At 37.7% G+C, this 20809-nt stretch overlaps 1 protein-coding gene and 1 long non-coding RNA gene across 5 annotated transcripts in view; one reads left to right on the top strand and one right to left on the bottom strand.

Moving 5' to 3' along the window:
- Glcci1 (glucocorticoid induced 1) overlaps nt 1–20809 on the top strand; it is a 399609-nt gene that overhangs the window by 288707 nt on the left and 90093 nt on the right. Inside the window, exon 1 of one of the 4 annotated variants that reach the window (XM_074064686.1) lies at nt 17401–17425. The exons of the other annotated variants lie outside the window; for them this stretch is intronic. The gene's annotated coding sequence lies outside the window, so the exon portion shown is untranslated. Of the gene's footprint in view, nt 1–17400; nt 17426–20809 lie in introns of those variants that run through there. 4 annotated transcript variants of the gene reach the window in all.
- On the bottom strand, nt 4223–8927 carry LOC141420635 (uncharacterized). Its single transcript, XR_012445136.1, has 3 exons — nt 7028–8927; nt 6293–6356; nt 4223–4457 (listed from the first exon to the last, which is right to left on the bottom strand). It is a non-coding gene; the product is annotated as an uncharacterized lncRNA (long non-coding RNA).

Raw genomic sequence — 20809 nt, 5'->3', positions numbered from 1 at the left:
AGTTTCCTAGTGTTGCTTCCATGCACTTGTGAATTGCAACCCACATTGGTTCATCTCTGACATACCTCTTCATTACTCCCTGGTCCCCTCCCCATAGTGGCCTCTGTCAGTTTAAGATTACTATATTCATTCCTCTACACAAACACATCAACCACATTCAAGTTTTAGGTTTCCTTCCCTTTCCCTATTCCTCCCATGTGCATTCTTCCTTTAGTGTGTGACCCATGCCCAATAATATTACTGCATTTTTTTTTTTTGGTCTACAATCCACATAGGGAGAACATATGATTTTTGGCCTTCTGAGCTAACTAACTGCACTGAAGATGATGTTCTCCAATTCCATCCATTTACTTGCGAATGACAAAATTTCATTCTTCTTTGTGGCTGAGTAAAATTCTACTGTGTATAAATACCAAAAAATCCATTTGTTGGTAGTTGGGCATCTTGGCTGTTTCCATAGCTTGGCTATTGTGAATAGTGCTGCAATAAACATGGTGTGCAGGTGCCTTTAGGTATAGAGTCCCATTCCTTTAGGTATATCCCTAGGAGTGGTATTGCTTGATCATATGGCAGATCTAAGTTTAGTTTTGTAAGAAGCCTCCATATTGTTTTCCAAAGTGGTTGTACTAGCTTATTTTCCCCTGCATCCTCACCAATGTTTGTTGTTGGTATTCTTGATGCCAGCTATTCTAACAGGAATGAGGTAGAATCTTAGTGTGGTTTTGATTTGCATTTCCTTCCCATTTGAAGTAAATTATGTTGTCTTCTTAAAAGCATATAGTTTTTGTGCTTTCCTAGGAATTTAAGATGTAGCATTAGGGTGTTTATTGAGATATTTCTGTCCTTTTAATATATGCACTCATGGCTATAAACTTTCCTCTCAGGACTGCCTTTGATGTGTCCCAGAGTTTCTGGTAGGTGATGTTTTTATTTTTCATTAGCTACCAGTAACCTTTTGATTTCCTCTCTTATTTCTTCTATGACCTACTTATTGTTGAGCAATGTGTTATTCAGCCTCCAATTATTTGTGTATGTTCTGCTGTTGTTTTTGTTGTTGAGTTCTTGTTTTAATGCATTGTGATCAGATAGAATGCGGGGGGTTATTTAAATTTTCTTATATTTGCTGAGGCTTGCTTTGTGCCCTATGATATGATCTATTTTGGAGAAAGTTCCATGGGCTGCTGAGAAGAATGTGTATTGTGCTGTTGTTGGATGAAACATTCTGTAGACATCAGTTAGGTCCATTTGATTTATGGTGCCATTTACTTCTAGGATTTTTTTGTTGGTGGTGTTTTTTTTTTTTTTTTTTTTTGATTGACCTATTGCTTGGTGATAGAGGGGTATTAAAATCTCCCACTACCACTGTTTTGGAGTCTATATGTGCTTTTAAGTCTTTAACATATGTTTGATGAAACTGGGTACAGAGACATTGGGTGTGTATAGGTTGATAATTGTTATTTCCTTTTGATATATTGCACCTTTTATTAGTATGAAGTGTCCTTCTTTATCTTGTTTGACCAATGTATGTTTGAAGTCTAATTTATCTGATATAAGTATTGTTACTTCTGCCTATTTTCAGGGGTCACTGGCTTAGTAAATCTTCTTTTAGCCTTTTACCCTAAGCCAGTGTTTATTTCTGTCAATAAGGTTGGTCTCTTGTAAATAATATCTTGTTGGATCTTCCTTTTTAATCCAGTTTGCCAAGTAGTGCCTTTTTATGGGGAGTTGAGTCCATTAACATTCACTGTTAATATTGATAGGTATGTGGTGATTCTTGCCATTTAATTGTCTTTGTTGTTTAAGGATTTGATTGTGTGCAGCCAAATCAATGCTATGCTCTGATTGCTTGTCTTTTCTTCTCCTGTGGTTTGATATGTCCCATCCTCTCATGGTTTTGTTTGCTTTCATATTCTGGGTGCAGAATTCCTTGGAGAATCTTCTGTAGTGGTAGCTTGGTGGTCATGTATTGTTTTAGTTTCTGTTTGTTGTGGAAGATTTTTATTGCTCCACCTATTTTGAATGATAGTTTTTCTGGGTCAAGTGTCCAAGGTCTGAAGTTATTTTCATTCAGTGCCCAAAATACCTCACTTCCTTGTCCTTCTTGCTTTTAAGGTTTCTGCTGAGAAATATTCTGTTATTTTGATGGATTTACCTTTATACAGGATTTGTTTTTCCTCTCTTACAATCTTCAATATTCTTTCTCTGTTCTCTGTGCTGCTTGTTTTAATGGGTTGTTTGACTAAGATTTTTTCTTTAATTTCTATTTTATCTTTGAGCTCTGAGATTCTTTCACTTGTTCTAGTTTGTTGGAGTGGCCTTCTACTGTATTTTTGTTTGACTAAAGGGACTTTTTGTTTCCAGGATTTCTGTTTAATTATTTTTTCTGAGGTTTTCCATATCTTTGTTCAACTCCTCTTTTATATTTTGTGTTGTCATCTTTAATTCATATATCTCTCTTTTATAGTGTCCTTTGTTTCACTTTGGCATTTGTTGAAGTCCTCTCTGAGTTCATGTATTTGTTTCTGTATCTTCTCATGTTCTTTATTTTTTTGGTGTCTTGAAATTTCTTGAGTGCACCTTGTACATTCTGGTTAACCACGTCTAGTATCTTCTTCATGAATTCCTCAGTGATATCTTCCAAGATTTCATCTGTGAGAGTTTTGCTGTGGGTGTCACTGGGCTCCTTAGTGATATTTATCATTGTTTTGTTGAGGTCAGGAACTGGGTATCCATTTTCTTCATTTCCCACTGAATTCTGTACTGAATTATTTTTTAAGAGTGGTTTCCATCCCCTTTTCTTCCCATCACAGCATAATTAGTGCTGTGCAATTATGTTCTTTTTTTATTATTCATTTATTCATATGTGCATACATTGTTTGGGACATTTCTCCCTACCCTCCACCCCCTAATGCAATTATGTTCTTGATAGGCTAGTTGGTGGTTTTCATTGCCTGTTTTCTTTCCCTTCATTTTATTTTTGTATTGTTACTAACTTGGTTGGTAACTAGGTTGATATGCTCTCTCTGGCTGTGTAATTTAGCAATAACAAATTCACAGGTTCAATGCCAGACCAGTTGTTTACATGTTATATAGAAAACTAATTGATGATACTATGTATAAACAATGGGAATTGGGGGGAGGAGGTAATGGTTATTAGGCTAGTTATAGATTTGGGGGAATTGGTAAAGTTGGCACTAAAAAGGGAGGTAAGTAAAGGAGTGGATGGGTGGGGTAATAGGTATGGTTGCTGCTGGGTTTTGTGGCCTTTGTGTGTGTTTGGTTGTATTTCTGTTGCTGTAGTGGAGGGTGCTTGTGTCAGGGATTGCAGGGAGCTGGAGTTATGTACAGTTGTTACAGTAGGCCATTCAGTGGGTGGTGAGTGTGTAGGAGAGAGTGGTAGTGTGGTGACAGGTTGGGGGAGGTTAGGATGGAGAAATGAAGATGGGGAATGAGTGGATGAGAAGGGGCAGAAAGAAAAGTTGGGAGGGAGAACAATGGATTGTTCTCCACAGGAGAAGGCATGAAAGTGAAGAGGCTAAGAATAGGGATAAGAGAATAGTAGTGTTGAAGTTAATAATATGGGGGTGGGAGGAAGAAACTCAATAAAAAAACACCAGGTTTGGGAACCACAAAAAGTAGTGTTCTGGTATAAGATCTGGAGTTATTCCTTAAGTGTCTAATACCAGGGTATTGTACAAGCAGATGTGGTCTTACCAGGTGACTGGGTTGTGAGTAGTATTTGGTCCTTCTGTCCACAAGATTAGTTGGAATTGTGAGGTGAGGTAAAACTGCCAGCTCATGCAGGGTGGTCAGAGCTGTTGTTTTCACCAGCTGGCAGCTGTGTTGGCCTTCAACCACAGCTTGCCTCCCAGCAAGGAGGGGCAATTCAGATTTGAATGCTGCCCTCTGTCCCAGAGATCAGCTCCTAGATTCACCACCTCCCCTACTTTGGGAGGTTGGCCTATTCTCCCCACCCCCACTTTTAGCCTTTGTGGTTCTCCTGACCTCTGCTGGGTGCTAGTGGCTGCTCTGGGAGGTTGGCTTGTCACCCCACCCCTTCTCTCAGTCTTTGCTATTTTACCCCATGTTTCACTGAGAGTTTGGCTCCTTGCCCCACCCCCATTCTCTGGGGCAGGTTCAGCATTACACCTCCACCTCTGCTGTTGATGTTAGATTACATTTCACTGTTGATGTTTTTCAGTTTTGCTGAAGTGGGGTCCAGTCTGCCCAGTGGTTGCGTTGGATTATTTTTCTGGGGAGTGGGTAGGGGAGTTGTGTGTGGTGCATGATGCTCACCTGTTCATTCTGCAGTTTCACTTAAGCAGCTTTGGAGCTGGCTGGTGGGGAGATATGGCACCCCTTTTTTTAGTGCAGTGTGGCATAGGGAGGCTTCCCACAGGCTAGGGGTTCAGGGTGTCATAGAGTTTGATTCTGATTGATTCTCTGTCTTTTGTTTTCTGGGAGAGAAAAAGAAAGAGAGAAAAAAATGAGAAACAGCGGGGGCCTTTTTTATCCAAGTCTGGACATCCCTTGTTGGCTGTGCTACATGGGATTTTTGTGGCTGTTAGGTGCAATTAAAGGCTGATTTAAGGGTCACTCTTTGAATTTTATCTGCACCTAATGTGATGGTGGTTATTATTTTGGCTAGAAGCAATCAGAATTACCCAAGTGTATCTCTGACATCTCAAGGAGGTTTCTGGTGTCAAGGAGCTTAGGATTTCTGATTCCCTACCCTAGCCACCATCTCGGATCAATTCCATACATTAGATCTTTCTATGTCATCAAAAGGCATCAATGTTAGATCCATATTCTTACAACATCTATTGTGTACCTTTCCTTGTATGACCTTATCCACTAGCAGTTCACAATCATTAGTGTAACTTTTCAATTAGTGTCTGAGCTGTGTTCAGTCCCCTACTAGAGTATAAATTTATGAAGACAGAGACTGTGTCTTTTTTGGCTCACTTATGTATTCTTAGAGTGTGGCATCTTGTAGTTGCTACACAAACATACACAACATACACATTCTTTAGTGAGTAAATGAAAGTAAAAGGGATATACCACAAAGATAAACACTGATTTCATTAGATTAAAATTATTTTCTTTATATTAAATAAGAGTAAAAAAGTTGGGTGTGGTGGTACACATTCATAATCCCAGCATTCAGGAGGTGGATGTAGGAGGATCAAGAGTTTGAGGCTGTCCTAAGCTATAGAGCAAGTTTGAGGCCAGTCTGGGGTACTTAGGGAGACTATACAGAAATGAAAAAACCAACCAAAACTAAAAAAACAACAAAAAGAATAAATAAGTGATATGCTTGTAGACATAATGTAAAGACAAAAATTATATCCTCAAGAGTTTTTGTCATATAATAATGAAAATATTGATGATATTTAATAGGAATGGGCAACAAAACAAAAAATCCCTTAGAACAAAATGGTTCTGACAACTTGTCATTGTAATATCAAACTGCCCTAACCACTAAGGAAATATATTATCTCAGGTAACCAGAAAGCCAGTCTGACTTATCTCAGGATCACAAGATGGCGCCCAGCAGCAACTAGGGGCAACACACTTTCTTGTTCTCATCCATCAGAGAAGTGAATTCTCTTTGCTAGCAATGAAATACATGTATTGACTCAACTTAGCACAGCCTGTCAAAGGAATGCTAAGTTCTGATTTTCAACCATTTACTATCAAATGATATTGGATTACCAAGCCCTATTAATCAAGCATGGATTATCAGACTATCATAATCAGGACCCAAGGTCAATTCCAGAAACCACACTGTGGTTGAGGAGTCAAATACAATGCCCACAATAATTAACCACAAGCATAGGGCCAAAATGGCCAACTTGAAGAGTGAGAAATATAAAATAAAACTAAGATAGCAATGTGGTATTTTTCAACTCTCAAATTTAAAGTTTTTTTTTTTTTCAAATTTATACTACTGACTGAAAATGGTTTGTAAAGATTTAACCTTTCTGGAGGGAAATTTGGCAATATATGTAAAACCTTTGAAACTTTTATAACAAATCTTGGAAAGTATGTGTTTATGTAGAAATAAGAAGGAAGCACAAACATGTCCATGTGCTTGTCATTGGGTGGTAAGTTTACAGGTGATTTTTTTTCAATGATCTCCAAGTTTTCTTTATTCAAACACAAAGTCCTTAAGTAACCTATTATTTCAGAACATAGACAACTTCTATTTGAGAATTTTCTCTAGAAGCTTAAGTAATGGGAAAGTACTTTTGGGGACTGATTTGATCTTAAGATGATGAAAAGAAAATACCTGAATCAAAGATTCTAAGTTACTGTATTCTTTACTTTGGCGGTTGTGGCTTAGTCCAATTGATCTAGAATTCAGGAAAAATAGAGAAAGCATAAAATCCAACAGAGAGATACACAGTTACAACAGAACATCTAGCACTATATTATTCTTCTAATTCACCCTCTAATTCTGCTCAATAGGCCCTTTCCTGCCTGCTAGTTCTAGTGGGTAAGCAGTTGTAGCCATATGATCAGACTTAGCTTGATTTAATGTCTCACTCTTTGAGGAAAATGGGGTGAGAATTTCTTTTTTTAAGAAAAATGAGCATAGGAAAATATCTGAACCCTCTCTTCAGGCTCATGTGAATGTCTAGCTAAGAAAATGTGTGTGGCTGAACTGGGATTTTTAATGGATATTTAACCCAATGTGATTCAGTGGTGATGTTCTTTCTTTGATTTTACTTTCATAATTTCCCCATTGATTCTCAGACCACTCTTTCAATTCTCTTTCTGCCTTAACCATTGCCTCTCTGAGTAATCCTGAATCAGTCATTTAACCTTTGCTGTGTTCTTTCTGAAAACAGGCTTTGATGTAGATTTCCCTCTCTCTAAATATTCCTTTTTTTTTTTTTTTTTCTTTTTTGGTGAAGGATGGGTAAAGTCTCTCTGGCTGTATGAATTTAGAATCTCACTTAAGCTACCCAGGGAGAATTGTATTTTAAGCCTCCCTTCAAAGACTTAGAAACAGATTCCTTACCTAGATGAGATAGGAATACATGTGGCAGCAGCAGTCTCCACTCATCTGTCTTTCAGCAGCTATTGCAAGCAGCCAGCTTAGCCTGTGCCTCATTGGCAAGGGAGGACAGCAGAGAGACAGGAAATGGGGTTAGGTTGATTTCCATCAGCAGCTTAACCCAGTGTGCTGGGCAGCTTGTTTCCCATTGGCTACAGCTGCTGAGAGCAGGAGGATGAGGGTTGACCTATATCTGTCTGGTGTAGGTCAAACCTTGAATTTGTTTGTAGCAAACTTCAGTCTTCCAGAACGCCAAGTTTAACTTACCACCTACCACATACAATATTTTTATCAGGAACTGAGATATCTTCCACCTGCAAGGAACTGACATCTGTGGGTTTCCCTGCTCTAGATTCTTTTGCTTTGTTTCTCTCTGCCTCTCCTTCCTGTGACCTTCTTGCCATTTTTGTTCCCTGCTTCTGTCACACTGTGAACGAGAGGAGTCATGATGGTCACAGCTGTGCTCCTTCTAGCAAACACAGGGATACCAGCCCTTCCATGTCTGTCCCAGTTTCCATCAACCTGGCTGTGCCTGGTCCTTTCAGTTACAGTTGGCACAGCCTCGTGCCCACATGTGCGCTTGTGGGCCACCACAGGTTTCAGAATGTGTCAGTTACTAGTTACAACTGTAGTTGGGGACAGACCTACATATAAACACATTCAACATGTGCGTCCTAAAGTTTCTAGTTAATTGTTTCTTGATAGTTTTTAAAGGTCAAATGAATTTTTTTTTTAAAGATAGGCTTTAAGTGTTTGGAGATCTCTTTTTTTACATTAGAGAAAAACTCCTTATACTTTTATTTGTTCAACCACTATCAAAATGTGGCAAAGCTCCTTTCCCTTTGTCTTGGTTCTGGATCAATAGCTATAATGTGGTATGGGGTGTATTTATTTACAGTGACATCACAATGGGAAGCTAATTCTAATCAGTTCTGTCTTCACACTAAAGCATCAGTATACCACAGGTTTTACAGGGCAGACACTGCTTTCCATTACCTGTGATCATTTCTTCATCAGAAAGAAGCAAGAATGATGGAAAAATTATTCTAGCAACTTAGGTCCTCATGCTCATAAGCCACATAACAGCAATTTGAGATGGAAAAGACCTATTAAGTCATCCCACAGATTCTCTGAGGGCATGTCGTGGTTTTTCCCTCTCCAATATGCCCATCTACATTTTAGTGCCTTTTCCAATCACAAATGGTGCAAGTGAAGGGGCTTCCACCCCTCCCCAGGGGATAGTACTGGAGTCTATAATACATCTCTCCATTAGGGCATGTGACCCGATCAGCTGCCTAAATCATCTTTGTTTTGACTTTCATTTCCATCACTCCTCCTGCTGTCCCCTCAGACCACACACTAAATAATTTCTTTCTATCCCTGTTATTTACACCCTTCAAGTACTCATGGCCGATGAGGCAGTCCATGTTAGTTGGAGCCAGGCGGTCATGCTGGGAGACTTGTCTCTTTCATCTTTCCTCAGAAAGCAGTCCCTTCAGACTTACAAATCATGTTTGTTGCTCTTCAATGAATTCCCATCAGTTTCTCAATAATTTGCCTCATTTCTTTGTCACTCATACTGCTCAGGAAAAATCTCCTTTGTTTATCTCTGTTGCTGCAAAAAAAAAAAAAAGATGATGGTAGTAGAATCTCTGCTTACATTTTTGGAAGCAGAGTTCTTCAGCTACAAGGCATCTTTCTACTCCCAGGACAGTGGAGCCATCTAGTCAGTTATGTTTGACCCTCTTACTTGGGTTCAGATCGCTGTGCCAACAGGAGTTATGTGTGCATGTGAAGACAGGAATAGTTGATCTGTATTCCATATGATCAGCCTTTGCTGTGGTGTTTTTTGTGAACTCTTATTAGTTGTTTACATCATATTTTGCTGCTTATATCCATGCACAGTTGGAACAACTTCCTTGAAATTCCTCAAGAGAATGCTAACCTCCTCCTTTCTGTTAATACTTCCACGTTTACTGACACCAAACTAGACAACATCAGCAATACCAGATGGAATGGGAGTTCCTTTGCTGTGAGGCAGAATGTGCATTTTACCTTGAATGAGGGAAGAATAGCACCACAGATCAGCTAACTTGGACAGTGATTTTGTAATGCCAGGCTCATCAGTGTTCAGCCTGTTCCTTTTGTAGCCCTCTTCAATTAATGGCTACCTCAATGCTAAAGCACCACCAAAAGCACTGGATTTAATAAGGTCTGGCCTAATATGCTCAGTGTTCATATTTCTGCAATAATATCAACATGGGCATTATGAGCTATTTTCACCTAACTACATCATTTCATTTAATAGATTCAACCACTCCACGGAATTAGCACTTCTATTTACCAAGGAAGCTTAGAGAGAGGTTCTGTTATCCTATGCTTCAAGTAACCAATAAATTCTCCTTTTAAGTCTTTCTTATTCTCCTTCTGAAATCATTGGGGGAAAACTGCTTTCTGAGCAATGTGAAGAGGAGCTAACTGCAGGTAAGTTCCTAAAGTCACTGGAGTGCCAGCCATGGCGTAATGTTTCTTTGGACACTTCTTAACTGGCAAAAGTAGAGTATATAGACATCGTCCACAGTGTGATATGAGTCCTGCTGTTCATCAATAGGATAATTTAGTTGTTATTCGATGACAGAAAGAGTATGTTAAGATTTATAAGACATAGTCTGCTATCTCTTTCTAAGCAATAGTGTAATAATATTAGGCCTGGACTAAAAATGAGCTTATCTCTTCAAACACCAATTCAGACCCCAAGGGTATCTACCCTCCCCCACCCCTCCCCACCTGCAAAGTTGATGAGATTACGTCAACTAAAGACAAGAAAGGAAAGGGTATATTTCGATAAATGGCAATAACATGATTTGAGGAAATAAAAAGCCTGAATACCAGCTGAAATATCATTTTATACCCAATATGTAGAAAAGGAAGCACAGTATCCTAAAAATTGTGTTAGCAGCTAAGCAAAAGAGGACATTTTATTTACTGAATCACTTATTTTCACATAGTGTATCAATATTTTAAATTTTGTACAAAAAGTGGTTACAGTAAAAGAAAGGCCTGTGCTAAAGGAGTTTTATTATTTTAAGGGATTGAAGCAACATCCATATAAAAGACTCTTTACCTACAGCATTTTGAACAAAATCCAAAATTCAAGAAAATTATGCTTTTAAGTGAATTGCTCCCTTCTTTGGCCTGGCTGGAGAAGGCTAATTGCATGTGTGTGCCTATACTGTCAGCACAGGAATGGGAAGAAGTCTCTTTTCTATCAGTGTGGAGGGCAGAATTATTCATTCCAAATCAGCTGTGAGCCCTGTAGTTTCATGTATAGCTAACTCTAAATTTGACTTCATGGACTGCTCTGGATGATGTCTGTAACTTTTTTGCAGGAAGAAATTATTAAGCAAAAGCATCCTTGAAGGTACATCCTCAGACATGCCAGCTGTACTTTATAATACTCTTAATTGTAAAAAAGAAAAGAAAACCTTACTACTTTTAAAGTTACTAGAATGCAATGTATGTTAATTATGGCAAAGTTTAGAAATACAGATGAGAAAAAATAAGCTCTGATGTTTTTCATGAACAAACAAACTACTTTTGATACAGCCTTCTAAGCCTTACCTATATATCTATATATGTGTGTATATATTCATCCTTTTAAAACAATAAATTGTTCACTTTAATCTTCCACACTACTGAGTAAGTAGCTCCCTTAAGATTTCTTCTTGAGGTGGACTAAGGTAGAAAGGAGAAAAATAGAGGGGATGAGCCAATTTGGATTATAATACATATATACACGGAAAGAAACCAATGCATAGCTGTCTTAAACAGAGAACAGGAGGGCAGAACAGGCCCTGTCTGGGGGGTTGATACCAGTGGGAAGGAGTGATTATGGTTCAAAAACTGTGTACACATGTATGTAAATGGAAAAATGAGACCTGTTGAAATTATTCCAGGAATGGGGGGAGGAGGACTAAAGGAGAATGATGGAGGGTTAAGAACTTTTGTAAATGCCACTCAATGTACCCCCAGCACAACAATGGAAAAAAAAAGAAGGAAAAAAAAAAGATCTTTTCTTGAATAACTTATTGAAGAACTGATGCCGTTTGGGGCTAGTATATAAATAGGGTGATAAAAAAATGCTTTAAGCATTTGTGTGTGTGTGTGTTTGTGGTACTGGGGCTTGATCTCAGGGCCTCCACCTGGAACCACTCCACCAGCCTTTCTGTGTTAGGTATTTTTGAGATAGGGTCTCATGAACTATTTCCCTGGGCTGGCTTTGAACCATGATCCTGATCTCTGTCCTCTGAGTAGCTAGGATTACAGGCATGAGCCACTGGTGCCTGGTGCTTTAAGCATTTTAAAAAATATACTTACTTCTGGTGAGTCTGATTTGATTCTGGAGCTTAAGAGTTTAAGACACCTTCTAAAGTCAAATTATGGATAAATACTTAGAAAACATATCTGATATCCTGAACATTATTAGGGCAAATGAATCTTTTCCATGTGTGGTGTAACAGTGATCTCTAGGCAATGTGAAGAAACTGAAACTGATTAGACTCAGCTTTAGAAGCTTCTGTGGTGAAGCAGGAGAGACCTAGCTGAGGTCACCCATACTGTCATGTAGTTCATTGCCTTTCCTACCAACCTCCTCCTGAGAGTGCTTGTCTTTGACTCCAAGACCAGAATTTCTTGAGAGCATTTTTATTTTTTACCATTTTCCAGATTACTTTTCAATTAACTCACAAATACTAAAATATCTATGAGGTTCTTAGGACTTTAAACAGCGCTTCAAGTTTTAAACTGTATTAAAGATAGTTCATCCAATATTTCATCATTTGAAGAATATATCAAATCTAAGTCACCATCACAACTTGTATGATTATTTTAAGTGATGCTAAAAAAAGACGCTGCTAATTGACCATGCCACTTATTTTAAATTGTATCCATATTTCAAAGATGTTAAAATGTGAACAAGTAACTTGTAGTAAATGAACTAGGGTGGGGATGTAACTCAGTGGTAGAGCACTTGGCTCGCATACACAAGACCATGAGTTCCATCTCCAACACTGCTAAACAAGCAAACAAACAATGGCAATTTACTGAACATGTACACATTGAATAGAGAATATTCAGTAATATAAGGCACACAGATTTTTAGTACTCACTACACATTCAAGTGTGTTCAATGAAGTTCAAATTAAATGGACATCCTTGACATTAGATTTGAAATAAAAGAAAAATGCTCATATTTTAACATTTATGTTTCTGTAGTGAATATTCTTTTTTACAGAACTTACATTGCAGTCTCAGCATGGAACAATAGCCATCTGTGTGATCTGGAATACCTTTTATCTCCTTGTTCTGGGAGACAACAGAATTTTCAGTTATACCACTCTTCTACATCAAGAAGCATGGTTGGGTGCTTTCCTTTCACATTTAAGCTTCCAGTTAGTTACTTAATTTAGTTTTTAAAAATTCATCAAGCATGGGAAATTCAGATTCATTCCCATTTATGAATATTGTATCTTTTGCTGGACCAGTTTAATCACAAGCTTTTAAAGATGAAGAAAGCGAAACTCAGGCCAATTACCTGTTTGTCCTTCATCATTCGGGTGAGTTATTTCCTTGCCTAGGAGAATCTATCAACACAAAGTCAAGTACTCATGAATCTTCCTTTAATCTTACAGGTTCAAATGTGATTTTTCAGTAGAGAAATCTGTTCTCTGCAAAGTCTTCCAAAATGGAAATCCATCCTCTTTTTAACTATTCTGCTTCATATTGGCAGACTCTGTCTGTTTTCCAAATCTAGAGTAACATAGTTTCCCTCAGGGAAGAGAAAGAGACATCTCCTATTTATCCAGAGGAGAATATAAACACAGAACCACTGCTCAGTCAAATATAAATTAGCTCTAAGTGGAACAGAGTAAAGAAACAATTTTTCATAGGCTCTCATCCTTTCCCTTTTGAGTTTTACCTTGATTTCTCATTTTCTTGCTTTAAAATTATCTTTAAAGTACATAAAAGTAAATATATAAAATACTAGATTTTGATGAAGTTTTAAAAATCACACTGAACTCATGCAAGGAAATACAGGAGTCTGTCATCTTTGGTGGATCAATTTACCCCACTATATACTGAATGATGCTGATGTATTGATCAACATCAGTCTTCTCCTTTGTCCTCCCTCAATATCTTGCCTTCAGAGGCCCCAAACCAGCCTGTTAGCTGGAGAACAAGCTAGATGAGGGTGAGCAAAACTTGGCATACATCACCTAGGACAAACTTTTTCCTCCATGGTCCTGGAGGAAAACATGCAAAGCCTTCTCAAAATTAGATAGAAAAGGGCACAGATTGATTTGTGAGTTATAGTCCCGGATTGCATTTTTTGAAATGGTTACCCTTGGCAGAACACATGCTTATTATTAAACTAACGAAAACATTTGCTATCAAATCATCTGGATCTTTCCCTCCCCCAAATCAATACTTCTCTCAATCGCAGTGCTATACAAACAAGTTCAAGTTTAAATGTTTAAATGTCAGTTATAATTGTAGTATCTTTTACTAGGTAACTGAGGTTTGTTTTTTTTTTTTTACTTTTCATCTTGAACTGTGATGCCAAACCCAAGCCATATTCTTTGAAATTATATATATTGAGTTAATGTGTCCTAATTTAGAAATGTGACCCTTACAAAATATAGGACTCTTAAATATTTCAGTTTTACTAAATATAGATTACCAAAAAAGATTTAAACAAGTGTGTCTCCAAATGGATGATGCTTTTGTTCATAGATTTTTAGACGTGCTTTGTGTTTTTATAACAATAAAGGGCATATCTAAATTCAAAGTTGTTTATAAAGTCATAACGTTTTTTCTTGTATTTTAATCATTTGGTAATATAAACATAAATAAAATAATTAAGGAAAAACTGAATTATATCACAGCTGCATTTCTTGTTTTCATTACTCATTAAAACTGGGATAAGTATGGAGAATGAAATGAATTATATAATTACAATGTGTCAAAGATTGCTTTGGACACCACCTACCTTAATTGAAGGTTATTTCAAAAGAGTATGTGTGCCAGGTGGCTGATAGGTAGTTCTTAGATCAACAATCTTCTTCTGTAGAACTCTATTCTTTAACACACTTTACTAAGACAGCTAACATTTATTGAGTGTCTATTATATTCCAGGAATTGTACTAGGAGCTTTAGAAGTCTTTTATTTACAACTTTTAAGAACCCCATAGACTAGATGTGATTATCTCCATTTTTCCCACTGAGTACCCTGTTGTTACCAGTTAGTGGGCTTGGGTCCTTTTTCTCTATCCAGATAGTTATCATGCATAGGGAGAAGAAGCTCTTCTAGTGCTGGCAATCCTGAGCCCTGGAGTACCCAAGCCTTGGGTCTAGACTAGTAGACCTACTAGGGGCCTATTGCTTCAGGCTTTAGAAGCCAGAGAATAATGGCTCTAGGCACTCAGGTTGGAGGCTTATTGCTTTGTTTTTCTGTTGTTGTTTTGCCATACTGGAGGTTGAACTCAGTGCCTTGCTTGTTAAGCAGACATTGTACTGAAGCCATACCCTCAGTCCTTTTTGCTTGGTTATTATTTGAATAGGGGCTTACATTTATGCCTGGGCTAGTCTGGACTGCAATCTTCCTATTTACACTTCTTGGATAGCTGGGATGACAGGTATGTACCATTATGCCCAGCTTTTATTGGTTGAGATGGAGCCCCCTTTTTTCCCCAGCTGACCTCAGATTGTGATCCTTCTGCTGTCTGTCTTTCCAAGTATCTAGGGTTCAGTACCCAGCTTGCTCTGGGCTTTAACTACCAGCACACCCAACACTTGGTGGCTATTACAATAGCCTTGGCTTCTAGCAGCAGTAGGCAGCAGCAGCAAGAGCAGCAAGAAGCAGCAGGTGGCACCTTCTAGTGTTACAGTTCTGCATCCTAGAGTGTTGGGGGCTTACATTTATGCCTGGGCTAGTCTGGACTGCAATCTTCCTATTTACACTTCTTGGATAGCTGGGATGACAGGTATGTACCATTATGCCCAGCTTTTATTGGTTGAGATGGAGCCCCCTTTTTTCCCCAGCTGACCTCAGATTGTGATCCTTCTGCTGTCTGTCTTTCCAAGTATCTAGGGTTCAGTACCCAGCTTGCTCTGGGCTTTAACTACCAGCACACCCAACACTTGGTGGCTATTACAATAGCCTTGGCTTCTAGCAGCAGTAGGCAGCAGCAGCAAGAGCAGCAAGAAGCAGCAGGTGGCACCTTCTAGTGTTACAGTTCTGCATCCTAGAGTGTTGGGGGTGGAGATGGATTCTGCTGCTACTCTGCTCTCCTGACAAAGTTCTTTCTTTGTGTTACCAGCTCAGCCTGCTCTACTAATGATAAAGATCAAGAGTGGGCAAGAAAAGTCCATCTGAGAGAAGCCTCTTATTTGGCCTAATATTGTAACACAAGGGGGCAGCACTGAAGGCAGGGTGTCTTCTGGCTGGCTTGCAAAGCGAACCAAATAGTCTGCTTATATAGCCAGGAAAGAGATATGGCAAGGGTGTCTTGCACCAATCACAGCAGTTCTTTCTGCACATGAAGGACTGTTTTGCACCAGCCATGGCCCAGTCCCTCATGTAAATGAAGGACCACACTTGTACCAATCACAGCAGTACCTCATGCAAACAGAAGACTTTGCACTAATTTTAAGCCTTCTGTTGTATGTGTGTTGTCTGTAAAGCATTCTTTCTAGTAATGCTTTCTGGTCTAGATGGAAATGGCCACAAGGTTCATGATGGCAAAAAGTCCAGAATAAGCTGTTTGTAACAGTCTTGGCTAGGACAGTGCCTTTAAGAGCAAGAGTGTGCTTTGGCAGCAAACAGCTGTGGTTGCTGTATAACTTCCTCAAGTTATCCATGAAGTGTTCAAAGTAGCAGGTGCTAGCAGGAGGGTAGTCCAGCTGGCTGTTTGGCTGATGGTTCTTCACTCAAGTCAGCAGGGGTCACCAGGAAAGGGCCTAACAGCTGTCAATTTAGGGAGTCAAATCCCTAGCCCCCAACATCTTAGCTTATCTAAAAGAAAAATAAATATTAAAAAGGGTGTTACATTAAAGACTTATCACTCACATTAACAGTGATTTAACAGTATTTAACAGTGCTCTAACAATGCTTAATTTCTGCTGCAGTGCCCTAGGGAAAGGTGGGTCTCTCTAATCTTTCTCAACAAGGTTAGCTCTGTGTTTTCTGTGTGCCTTCTGAATAGAAGGCTATAGGGAGGGGCTAAAGGAACTCTGGTAACTACTTATGATAATTTTAGAATAATAAGAAATTGCGTGAAGAGCCAACTTATTTCCAGTGTTGGGCAAAGTAACAGTTTGCTGCCAATAATAGGCACCATGTCATTTAACAAATTTTCCTATACATAATTGCATTCATAATGCATTGTTATTCTATTTATAAAACTTGAAACCTTTGCAGCATATTGATGTGTGTGTGTATGTGTGTGTGTGTGTGTGTGTGCACAAAGCATTCTTTCTAGTAATATATATATAGGACCTGCTCATTTTAGAAAATGTAGAGAGACCTAGAGATGAAAATGCAAATCACAATTACACCAAACCCACAGAAAACTACTATTAATATATTGGCATATATTCTCTCAGTTGTTTTTATACATATATATGTAAATGTACAGTAAAATAAATTAAAACATACTTTTATAGTTTGGCTTGGTTTTTCTGTTTTTTACTCATTTCATAATATATCATAAACATTTTCATATGTCATTAAAGTTTCTACCTCATAATTCTAACCATAACATAGAGTTCCATTATTTAGTTCTACCCTAATTTACTGGATTAGTTTCTTATTTTGGGATATTTAAGTAGGTGAAGAAAACTTTAGATTTAAGTGTCTAAGTCTTACTCATGCTAACGGATGCAACTTTTTAATGATTAAAAAAATAAAGTGTGTGCCCAGTAAAAGCCTAGAACTAGATCTGTATTGATCTGACTTTCAATCTAAAATTACAAGGCTGAAAGCAACCTCACAGGAATTTAGTTCATTTTCCTATTTATAAATAGAGTATATCACTATCCTAGATTTATGCCTCTAGAAACTATTCTTGGATTTCATGAGGGAAGAAGATTCCATACCTTGCCCAATATAGTATTGTGGTAACTTGGTATGGTAGCACAAGCTTTGTAGTTAAATAGAACTTATTGCCAAATATCAGGTAAAGGACTTTGATCTTTGACTTTGACCTTGACCTTAGTATGTTCTCTCATTCTCCATTTCTGTCTTGCAGGGTTTTTCTGAGGATTTCATGTGATAATGTACATACTATGTCTGGCACAATACAGGTGATAAACATATGCTTATTTCTCTTATTTACCCTGTCTGTCTTAAATCTATATCATTTCTGTGCATCATTTCTATAGTGAAAAATCTCCCAACACCAATATCAATGGCACTGTAGACCAAAGGCCATTATTAAGCCCTCTTTGAACTGCTTCTCCAAAGTAAAAGTCAATCCATTTGATTCTTCCTAGAACCTACTTTTATAATTCTTTAAACATTCAGACCCTCCTAAATTGTGGAACCCAAACTAGATGGGCTATATTACAGTTGATCTGGATGGTGATTATAGATGGTGGGAAATTCCACTGTACTTTATATATTGTGCTGAGGCCACTATAGCTAGAACTTATTGAATTCTTTAAGAAAAGATGTTATTAACTCAGTTTCACTTATAGACCATCATGACAAAGATGATTGCTTTTTTGTGTTGTACTTGTTTCTTAATACTGGTTCTTCATCTTGTTTGGAAGTAGTTCCTTCACTGTTTCAAGTTGGTTTCAGTAATTTGGATCAGTTTTCCTATGTCAAACTATTTGAGTTTAACCCTATGATCCTATCTACTTAACACATACTTTAGTTTATTTTTAAAGTTACAGATTAAATTTAGAAGCAAATGAGCATATATATACTTCCTCCTATTAATGGGAAGCCATTACACTTTTATGTAATAGAGTACAGCAGTGACATAGAAATAAAAGCTTGTTTGAAAGAAGTTTTCTTTTCATGTAAGTCCAGTAGCAGTAGGAATTATTTCAGACTTACATGTGTGAATAGATTTTAGTGTGTCATTTGTGTGGGTTATGAGTTTGTGAGTTTTGGCTCTGATGGCTGTAATTACTAATGTTTGGAAGACATCTGTGAGGGTGAGGATATGGAGAAGATAAGCCAAAGCAAGATATATATATATATATTTACCACACCCTGCCTTCCTACCAGGAACTCTGGATGTTTAAAGGAAAGTAGGACCTTTAGACAGGCCTTTCTTCTATCAGGGTATATCATCACTCTGCCCTGAATGTAGGCAATTAATCTTGCAGCCAGTAAGTATTCTCTTCTACATGCTTTATTAGCTCATAGGTCCATCAAAGACCAGTGTGGGAAAGATCCATGCCTCCCTTTTATGGACTGATCACATCCCTGACTCTTGCTACAGAGGCAATTTTTATAGAGAAGGAAAAACAGTGGACTAGGAATCAGAACACCTAATTTCTACTTCTCAATCTCTCATTTACTCACTGTGAGCCCACCCAAGGTTGTGTGCCTCTGTAAAAAGGAGATAGACTACATATTCTCACTACATCATAGAAGTACTGTAATGCAATAGGGTCATAGGTATGAAAGTTTTAAAAAAGTACTATGAGGTTTATAACAAACCCAGGAAATATAAGGGAAAAGATTATGTAGAGTCACACCAATTCATTGGAATTTTGACATTTTCTGTTTCCATCTATGGGTAAGTGTTGAATGTATACGTTTTATATTAATGGAAGCATTAAATGTATAGCTATACTATGAATAACTATGACTGGGAAGTGTTGAAAGAAATGATAAGTTCCTTTGATAATTAACAAAGGAACTAATCACTTTAAGAGTAAAGGCAGCTTAGACCTGGCTCAGAGTACCTGTGTGCTGTCTGATTTTCTTTAAAGTAAACTCCTTAATAGAGTTTTCTAAGAACAAGTATAGTGAGATTGGCCCTCAAGTAAGGAAAGGGAGCAGCTCAAACTTCTTTCCTCAAAAACAACTTCAAGGGCCTTGTTTATTTTTGTGTTATTAAGTGACACTTGCATAAATACTTTGTTAAGTAATAGTGCTGTGGCAAAACTAAAGTTTATTTAGGACACTGCTCCACCCAAGGTAAGCAATTAAAGCAGGTATGTAAACTCAGTCCCCTTGACTCCTCAACTCAACCCTGTCTGTAAGTAAGCGATAGTAGAAGTAAAGAATGGCATGGGGCATATGGCATGGATGGGGGTGAAAAGAAATAGGAAGAGTAGGAGATGGCTCCACAAAAGAATAAAAAAGATGTGAATTGTGGTAGGGGTTCTATAGTAAGTGAAAATTCATTCTGACTGCTGATACCAGTATATCTAGTTGATGTAAATTAAGGTGGCATAAGATTTAATTTAAAAGAGACATTACTCAATGTAGTATAATAACAACCATCTTATTTTAAATATAGCCAGGAAGGGCTGTGTTTACTCATGTGATCGAGTTTCCTCATTTCCCACACCTGGGGAAGTATCAGCTAATATTGATTTAGCACTAATTTATACCTGCTGGTTAAGGCCAACTATAATGGAGGAAGACTGGTACAAATTAGTGGGGTTTGTGGTCCCAGAAAGTGACTGAGCTGCAACTGTTATATGTCAATACAAGTTACTCTTTCTGGAGGAGGATAGAAAAATATTTTTCACAGATCTGATCCACTCTCAGAACCTCTATTGCTAGTGTGCTAAAGATTCTGTTTAAAGATGCTAGGAATGGGTAAGATCGAATTACGTTCTTAGATTTTATTATGTTTACTTTATTATTCTGGGAGCTAAGCAAACTAGAAGCAGAACAGTCTTTAAAACACCTGAGTCATTACTGTATCATAATTAATAACTGTTAGCTTGTCAGGTCCATTTACATTTCTCAATGAAATTCTCTATAATAAAGAAATATCTATACTCCAGTTTTATATTTTAAATCTCACTGTAGCTCATTTGGAACCATAAAATTAGATAGCCTCATTTCTCCTTTCTGCAAGTCACTTTATTCTTTTCTGTCAGAACGCAGGTTTTCTGTTTCTCTGTACCCATGACAAAAAGTGGTGACTCCATGCAAAGTTTCTATGTTCACCTAGTTCATGCTCTCAATTAAATAACCTTTCCTTTCTAGTATACATGAACTGTGCAAAGTAAGGGATTTCATTATGAAATTTCCATACATGTATACAATGTACTTTGATCATGTCTATCCCATTACTTTTTTTCTTACCCCTTTTCCTTCTCCCTCCTTTTCTCTTCCACATCCCTAATACTTCCTTTTACTTTCATGTTCTTCCCTACCACACTAGATTCCAAGTGAGAGAAAACATGTGACACTTGTCTTTGTGAGAGACTGACTTATTTCACATAACATAATCTCCAGTTCCATTTGTCTTCTTGCAAATGACATTTCGTTTTTCTTTATGACTGAATATGAATTGTGTATGTATGCCACATTTTATTTATCCATTCACCTGTTGATGGGTGCATGGACTAATTCTACAACTTGGTTATTATGAAAAGTGCCACAATAAATATGGTTATGCAGGTATCTCTAGAGTAAGCTGACTTTGATTTTTTGGGTATATACTGAGAATTGGAATAGCTTAACATTTCATTTCTTAAATCCATACT

Source organism: Castor canadensis, chromosome 2 (assembly GCF_047511655.1).
Source record: "Castor canadensis chromosome 2, mCasCan1.hap1v2, whole genome shotgun sequence".
Taxonomy (NCBI): Eukaryota; Metazoa; Chordata; class Mammalia; order Rodentia; family Castoridae; genus Castor; species Castor canadensis.
Note: the sequence above shows the minus strand (reverse complement) of the source record. Positions and strands in the feature narration are given on the sequence as shown.